This window comes from Dufourea novaeangliae, unplaced genomic scaffold (assembly GCF_001272555.1).
Source record: "Dufourea novaeangliae isolate 0120121106 unplaced genomic scaffold, ASM127255v1 scaffold228, whole genome shotgun sequence".
NCBI lineage: Eukaryota > Metazoa > Arthropoda > Insecta > Hymenoptera > Halictidae > Dufourea > Dufourea novaeangliae.
In genome coordinates this window covers 4,192,398-4,202,123 of record NW_015374150.1, presented here as the reverse complement: position 1 = coordinate 4,202,123, position 9,726 = coordinate 4,192,398, and positions in this window count along the sequence as shown.

The following is a 9,726-nucleotide window of genomic DNA, read 5'->3' as shown; positions in this document are numbered from 1 at the left end:
GTTTATGTGCATAAGAAAGCGTGAAACGCAATAAATGAGGCGCGCAGAGTGAATATAGCTACCAGAAGGGGTATTGAATTATATTACATTACGTATCATAGACCAACACGACTTTCGCTTCCACTCATTAATCTTCATCGTCCTGCCGTCCGTCCGTCATCTTCATTAACTCTGTACATAATGGGCCGTATAAGTTCACGAGTCGACTCGTTTTTTCAAATCGTGTTTTCCGTGGTGAAGACCTGTTAGTGCGATAAAGTTACAAACAACAAGAAAATGGAACGAAAGATCACGTAGATTAAGGATGCTCTCGCATCGAAGATGATAAACGAGCTAAAATGTCCTAGAATGTGACACACGGTTGATTAAGTGTCAATCCGAAATAACTTATTTCCCTGTTATTTATATTCGTCAACCCCTCGGAATGATTTACATTCTGTTCTAATTCCAAAATTCATTCCTTTCAGAATTCCATCCGCACACTCCGGTTCAGAATCATTCTAACCACTCTCTAATTTATCGAACGAGGCCCACTAACGACTGAAACACACTCATCGTTACTTTCACCCGAATTTTTGCCAGGATCTATCCACGGAGAAATTACGTTCTTCGTTCTTGTTCCTAACGAGAGAGATTAATGCTTCGGTCTGTGATATTAATCGCCCTCGAATAGTGAAATTTGGCACAGAACCGAGGAGGATGAGAACAGCCCATATGGAACTGGACGAAAACTTCAAGTACGTAGACATCTATTTAAATGCCATACACTAACAGTTCATCGATCACTATTTACATCAGCGAATCAGAGGCTTTCGTTAAACATATTTATACAACAATTGCATTCGTCGACAGAAGTGAAAGGTTAAAAGTAATAGAACTAGTCACCGAAGGTAAAAGAAAATTCGTCGATTGATAACGATTTTAAAGGAAATTAACAACAATTCCTTCAACGTTTTGAGCAATTACATTGTACATCACGTGACGTAAGCAGAAACACAGTCACTCGAGTTGTAAACAGCCATACGTAACCGTTAGAGGAAACTTTCGACCCGGGGTCAGCGAGACATCACGATCATCAAGGATAAGGGGAGCGAGGATAATAAAAAATGTAATGAATCCATTCTCTAATTAAGGTTATAATTGGAATGACCGGCCGGTGACAGGTGTGAGATGCCCGTCGAACGGACGTCCCTGGCTTTCTCGTGTTCCATCAGAAAAACTCTGCGTGTATAAGATGTACACATCAAAGCGTTACTGCAACATCCGGAAAACAACCGACAAAGACAATGCGGTCATAAAGGAGACCCTTATTCCGTTTTACCGCCGCGAGAAAAAAAGCTACTAATGGTGACTCAACAGGGTAAATCTATAACTGATAGAGGAACAATCATCAAGTTTTTGCAATGTCACTTTCGTGCAGCTATTAAATGACCATTAAGTACAACCAGTTGGTTCGGATGGTTCCTTTGACCCTTACAAGCTTCTCAATTCCTAACGATATTTGTGTAATATTCGGCGTAGACATTTGATAATTTTAAAGATATAAGCAATTAAAGTTACGTACCTTCAAAATGTGTAGTGAACCCTCGATGAGTGTTCGAAGGTTTCTCGGCACCGAACATTAAATATTTCATAAACTAATGGCCATATGTGACTAACATAAATATCATTGGCACTAGAATTCCAGGCTCTATCACTGTGACACACCTCATTAAAAAGTACTATGAATACAGGTCAAACTTATGGAAGTACAATAAGATTGCTGGGCTGGTAAATCGGAGGTCCTGGGATCGTCCTGTTTACTGAAATATTTTTGTTTTACTTTACCCACTCAACTTCGATAACTTCGACTTATATATTCATAATATATCTCGAAGGTTCGTAACTTTGATTGTTTATATCTGTAAAATTATCGAGTATCTATACCTAATATTTCACGTAATATCTGAGAAGGTCCAGGGTCCGGTCCCTACCTGCATTTCTGTCAACGTTTCAGGCTGCTGAAGACACAAGTTCCAAGTCGATTTTACGGTCAAAGCCGCACCTACTTCCCTCGACTTCACGCAACTAGACTTCGTCTTCACGGCGACGACCAGTTGAAGGACCTCTTCTAGCCAAGGCTAGAAGAGATCCTATGGCCAGCGAAAGATAGCTGTCTCCCTTTCCTCGGAAGCTTCGAATAATGACACGCCACCAGCGCGTGCGTGTGTGAATATACGGAGAGAATCGGGCGCGTTAATAGAGTGAGGACGGCCGCTAACGCTCCCATGTTTGTCGAAAGCTCCGTTAAACGTTAGAGAGTATATACAAGGAGCAGCTACTTATTTCTGTTTTGTAGACGACACGGCTCCCCCGGTGTCCTTCGAGGCCGGTGATTCGTGGAAATGTCCTATCTGGTAAACCACTCGACCCAACGGGGACAAGATTGAATTAATAAGTAAGAGGGAGCACACTGGGAGAGTATGAAGCATCTCCAAGCTTGTTCCTTATACATATATGTACACGCGACGAGTGTGATGTACGAGCCTCTTTTTAATACGAGTCACCGTTTCGCTCATTAGGGCTAGAGAAATTTGTAACAAGCCTCTTGCTGGTCTGGTCCTTTGGGCTCCGTTACGTCCTTGTATAATGGATAATATCTTCTATATTTCAGAGGAAATGGAAACGGAGGAATCTCCTTCAGATGGTGCTTGAACACTCGCGGTTCTGTGTCCAGAGTATTTGGTGTTGTAATAATTAAATTATAACTTAACTTTTAAAGTAAAAAGTGCAAGGGTAGCAATGTCTGATCATCTAAATCATGCATCTGTCTAATTCTGAGCTATCGAATTCTACATACAAATTTCAAAATCATTAATGATTGTTTAGTAATTATTTGGAAAAATTTTCGTTATATTTAATAATCTTATTGTGTGGTATCTATATGTATACTAAACTGGTCAGGAATTGGGTTCGTGACGGTACCAGCTTATTGTAAAAAAAAGAGCAAAATGAGGTGATTTAATATATTTTGCAATGTTCCATCTCTATCGTACGCGAATATTATTTTAATACTTCTGAAATGTTTTAGATACACACTAAAGTTTGAAATCAATTCTCTCAGGGAGTACGAAAATGTTCGAAATCTACATAAAAGGAAGCGTCTTCTGAATCTTCCAATTTTAGTATTCAAAATGGCGACGTTAAAGTAACCAAGGAAGCATTAGACGTAGCTAGGTCTAACTTCCAAAAAGTACCCACAATTCGGAATCCTCCTGAATGTAAATGTTTGATAAACGTTCCACCGGCGGTCGTGTGCTAACATTTGTACAGTGTTAGAAGATCGTCTTGTCGGTCTCGTGCTCGGAAATATATCAAATATTTGGTTTAATGACGTTCGAGGGTCAACGTATCATCGTCGAATTTATCTTCTACCGTGTACTGGGTGTTTCCACTTCTTTGAACTTTACAAAAAAATTGTGTTAAACAAAACCTGTATTTAAGTGTGTATAGCTTTTATAAATCAGAGTTTCATTATCTGCATTTTTTCACAACGTGTGGTATATCAAAGTGTTCGCTTCCGAAACAAAGCTCAAGGTACAAAAATGTATCGCAGTATTGCATAATTTCTGTTAATTTTTTATTTCGTTCTTAGTATCTTTTTTGTAACATATTTGTAGTCATTGAATCTCTTATGATTCGTGTTAAAACTTTACTACATGGACGTGGGACACCCTGCACGCAGTAGAACGATATTAGTCTACGTTAGTTAAGTTAGAAGCGGTTCTAATATGAGTAGTACGAAATTTCAGGAAAGACGTTCTACGAATGTTTCTCCCTTTCACCAGAAAATCATTCTATCGGTCGCGAATTCATAAGAAATTAATGGATTCGTCGGCCGTGTTATTAGTCACCCAGCGCGATTCGCTTTATTTCTGGCCGCGGATCTCCTCGGCAAATGTATTTTCGTAGCGGACGTACCTATGAGCGTGTTATTCCCGCTTAATTGCGGTCCGATGGAGCGGATAACAATAATAAAAAAAAAGAAAAAAAATCACACGTACTGTACAAGGCAATTAACAGAGTACGATAAATCTCGTGGAGACGAGGGAGAGGGAGATTCGAAAACGAGAAAGGGACAGTAGGCCTCACCTGTAGTATAGTGTTTCGTGTTATTATATAAAACGTAAAGCGATAGGAGGAATTACTTAACTATTGTTCTGCAATTTCCTCGGTCGGTGCAACGGGTAGAAGAAAAACAAAGAAAAATGAATATATGTACTTTCATCGACGAAAGTTATTCGTCTACGAGCCGTTCGCCTCGGATCTTTTCCGATTTTTGCTCGACTACTTTCTGATCCCGTCAAAACGAGATCGTTCGACATTTTTGGTATATGTACCGAGAAGCCCATGATTCCAGTACACTTGACAGGATCGAGATCCAGTATCGATCGGTACTCGATCTCTGTCACTAAGGGGTACACCAATTACATTACTTTTGTTTTTTTTTCAATTAAATGGACAAAGCTTACGGACTTTTCTCTTTGAGACAAAGAGACTTTCACGTTGAGTCGTTCTCGTCGATTTTTTTCATGGACCAGTTCTTTCCTAAACGCTCTAGCTGGTAGCTGTTTAAGATTCAGGCATCTTTGCGGCCGCCCCTTTGACGTTGGAAGGGGACCGAGGTGTTTCTAATGATAAAAAAGAAAAAATATCGAAAATTCTGAAGTGGCATTCGAAACACGAGTTCGTGATTCGACGGCATTTCCGCGAGATAAAAGCCAGCCGACAAGCCACGCAATGAACTTCACCCTTTCATTCCCAAATAATTCAAAAATTATCAAAGAAATATTTTGTTGTGTTTTTGCTAATGCCATTTTTTATTCGTTACCATTTGACAACTTTTTTACTTTTATCCCAGTTAATGTTATTATTCATTACAAAGCCCAGTTTTTCTTAGTTTTGATCGATAAACCCTCTTGACATATTTTGATGAAATGAAAAGTTTTGTAAGTTTCTATCGTATTAGTAAGAGACCAGTAGAAACTATTATACATATACCGATAGATATGAAAAAATACACGATACTGATATTTTATTTCGTGATTTAGAATATGTAGACATATGGCAACAGTGGGACCGAAAGGGTTAAAATGTTATTGTCTTGCCATGATGGCTGTGTTTGACAAAGTGAATGGCCAATTTAGCGGAGCCCCGACGCCCATGGAAAATAACTCGACTCTATTCGGGCGTTGGAGCGTCAGGCTTGACAGCCAATCACTGTTCTCGAGGAGTTGTGTAACTGGTTGTAGTCGCGTTATATTGTAGTCGCGCGTCTGATTCGAAGATATTTAATATTCCGTGGCGAGGCCTACCTCGAGCATAATAATACCGTGAATTAGAGGTCTATAGAATTTTATACGAAAGTGTGCACAACGAGATTTGTGGCATCATCGTGTTTAGTCATTGGTTTCACTTGGTACGCCTATCGACGACTGTCGACTTTACGAATAAATATAGTATTATACACGATTGCGTAGTGTCGAGCAAATGATTTAATACGCTTTGGATATTAATTCGAGTCTTACTTAGGTACAGAAATTCTGGCGCGATTTCAGTTTATATAATTACGCCCGTAAAACTTGGTATGCATTTTGCATAAACGTCTGCATTCGAATTATCAATGATTCTCCTGTCCACGCTTTGAAGCCTCCGGCGATAGGCGATTTTCACGCGTTGCAATCGCTGGACGATACTGATCAAGCATGGAAATTACTGAACCGGAATTCGAATAGACGACACACGTATGATTTCCGTTAAGATGCGTTGCGAATCGCTGATGGCACTCTTACCGCGCGTTTAAATCACTCTAATGAAATTCTAGCGGACATCACTCCGGTGATTTCGATGCGCGGTGAAAGGGTCACGGGTGATTTCAATGCGTTCTAAAGGGTCCTCTGGTGATTTCAATGCGTGGTAAAGGGACGACAGGTGATTTCACTGTGTGATTCAATGAGTGGTCCCTGGTAATTTCGGAGCGTGGAAATTCCATCACGAAGTGAATTCAACGCGTCCCAAGATTACCAAGTGATCTTCTCTACGATGGATTGGAAGACCGTTTCAAATAATATCTACTCTACAATGTGTACGTTTTCTCGCGCGACCTTACGCACCGTTAAAGAAAATAAATTAATAGATAAATTATACGGAGTACACTACAGCTTTCTCGACACCTAGAGCCAACACTTCCGATTGAATAACATTATCCATACCGTCTATAAATCAACTGTCGTCTATGGAACCCCGTGGCTAACGAACGCCAGAATAATTCAGTTGGTGTAGGGTACACCTTCTTTGCGATTCGACGCGCATGTACATAACTGTTCTAACGTTGAATGCTTAATCCTCTCGGTAATCTCAGCCATAGACCTAGGCTTCGATAAGCGACGTTCCACGTGAAAAACGCGATTCCCGTAATTTTTCACTCTGAAACTGGTCGGTCGGGTTCCATCGGCGGGGATTTTCTCTCTTCGATCATCGAGTTCAGGAGGTCAGTCGCGCGGTCGCCTAAAGGTGAAACGAATCTCCCCCTCCCCACCCCCGTGGGTAGGCCATCGGAATGGTGCAACGAGATCGCGGATGAACCGTTTTCTTGCGTCCAGGACTCGGTGTACGTACGTATACCGTTCACGAAGCGTGTGCCATTTGACGGTCGAGTAAACGAACGTGCAAGAATCTCGACATTAAAGATGGAGCAGCATTCAGTGACCCGTGCATTTGTTCACGTCGCCCGACGGTAATAACCTATCTATCATAATAGCTGGCTTGATACCTTTCGCCTTATAAAGAAAAAACAAACGAATATCTGTATCTGTCCTTGAAACTAGGTCTTTCGAACTGGCAATTCGAAAACATTAATTCTTCGACTCATGTTTATTCGGGCTTTTTGTCATCATTTGTCGAGTATTCTCTACCCTAGAAGTCATGAACCCTTTTTTGGATTCGCTCTGTATGAATTATTCGCTTCGTCGCGTCGTTGCAATAAATGGAAGAGAAACGTTCTGCACGTCTGTCGTTTTAATTATTAGTTGTAAAAATCTTTGATTATTGAAAGTTACTGGTCCAGAATTTGTAGATACTTTCTCCCGTTTATTTCCATCGGTTCGGGCGTTAAAACCGGAGATAAAACGAGTAGCCTACGCACCCACCAGTTAGCTGTCATTGCACAATACTAATGGATCAAGTTCACGCAGTCGTCGAATAAAATCGGCCGTGGACACCCGGTTTCGCGTGTACGCGACTTGTCATACGAACAGGTTCGAATCAGATATCGCGAATTTCGTATTGAGAAAGATGCGAGTCACGTTCCCATCTCGTCGCCATTGTGTCCCCTTTCTTTGCCACGATCACGCCATTGTCCTTTGCTTCTGTTCGTTTTTTTCGTTATTACAATGTTGTTCCAATTACTACCCCTTTTCTTTCCTGTTCGTTACTTGACGAAGGATGGATTCGTGACTCGCGTGTTCGTTCATGTACTCTCTAAATTGCAATTAAGCGTAGAAATTTTTACGCAATCTCTATTAGGTATCCTCTTCTATATTGGGTATCCTCGTGATTTTTACGTTTATCGTGCTTTCGTGATCAATGTTTCTTACCTTGGAAATACGATTACTAATTTGGTAGGTATGTAATATGGTGAAATAAATGTGACAGCCTTCCGTGAACAAATTTTTGAATCACTATACGTTCCTTTCGTTCTCGATTGAATCCATTCTTTTCGCACCTCAGGTACCACAGGATACATTGGTTACCGATATAATTTGTAATAATTTCTGGTTACTTTATTCGTCACGCGTGTAATCACGAACAGTAAGAGACATGCGACAACCATCTCGATTTTCGTGTCACCGCTAATTAAACCGAATATGAGCTCCGTTAAAGGAACAGCCGTTCGTGATCAATTAAACCGTTCTTTCGCTCCTGTCTGATGGGGAGGCGCGCGAGAATTTACATCAATGTCCCACAGTGGTGTCAAACCGAATCTTCAGTTCAGTCAACCGAAACAATAAATGTTACCACTTCGAAACTGCATATTCCATTCATACAACCAAATGACACCTAGTCCTCAGTGACCACTAGTAGTCCACCAGCCAACGCGATAAACAGTGGTTTCCTCGAAGCGTTGAATAACGGGGCCCTGCAATCGTGTCCTTTTATCTTCATCGACGATGAAAATCATTTTTTTCCGGAAGTATTCGCGTTTGTACAACGTCCACACGCCGCGATTAAGCGTCCTGAGTGCGTTCGAGCGTGCGTGACATAGCGGTTCGTTGAACAAAGTGTTAGAAATCACGCTGGTGAACGGGGACCAGAAATCGGTACATGCTTTACCTGTTGTGCTCGATACGCAGATCGATTCGACTTCTTTTTCCCCGTCTGACAATGTGATACCTGTGCACGTAGGTGATATACCTTTATTATTTATTTATTTAACGGCCAATAAGCCCTTTGGCATACATTTACAGGACGGAAACTGAGATTATAAAATTATAAAATGTAGAAAAAAGAAAAACCAGAGTATAGTTACCTAGAGTGTACTGAGATAACGTTACGGTCCGAAGGTGTAGAAAGAACCAAAAAAGTCGTGCTGATCGCTATACAGGTACTATTGGTAATGGCGGTTAACTGTTTTTTTTAGATAATATTTCGTTCACCCTCAGTATTCTTTACGCGATAAAATCATCCGAGATAATAACGTTTCGTTGATATTAATCACTGGTGAAAACGAACAGTACAGTTAGTCGAGAGTTCGATGCATCCATTGCGACAGAGAAGAATCGAGCAATCGCGGGAGCGATCTCTTATCACGATCCATCAGTTATACATATACATATGTGTATGTAGTACGTGTCGGTGATTATTCGACGGAACGGATCGCCTCGGGCGATAATTACGGATTAGGGAGGAGGATCGACGAATTAAGTGTCGATGCAAACTGGTGATTACTAACGGTTATTAGAATCCGCTTAGGAGATATAGTGGATGATACGGCTGCGCTAGAGATCAATTTGCCATGACATAATTCAAAGATAGTGTCCTATTATGATGGCAATAGCATAGCTTTACTGCACGGATGGATACGAATGGAACGCTTCTTATACATATGTACATATGTATAGGGTCACCATGAAATTTCATACTGAATGTTGTTAACACTTAACTGGTGAGATGGGGTCTCAACAACTTCATAAACATTCTTGGAATATTTTAGTTTTATTCGACGATCACTTTTGAGGAGATACTTGTTCACTTCGATGTTAATGCAATAACTAGTAGGATTTCTGTAATACAGTAACGAAAAAAGAAGTATACGTACAACGGTGACTTTTACCATCAATCGACCATACTTTACCATTCTATTTTAACTACAATACCTACATAATAATTGAAAATGTTAGAATGGTTTTATAATTATCCCACACAGTTTAGTTACGTATGTACATACAATACCCACAACGAGTCAAATTAGAAATTATCCGGCACAGCTGTACTTTTAGACCGTTCCGTTTTCCCATCGGACACAGGAATCCGTGATAAAAGTTACGTTCTCGCCTCGTTCCAGAACAAGAGAACTGGGTGCCGTTCGTGTGGATCTTTCCCAAGGGAGAGATAACGATCCGAGGTCAAACTGGATGCGTTGTCCATACATCGAGAGCCCACCATTTTCGTCTCTCCTGGGACACCAAT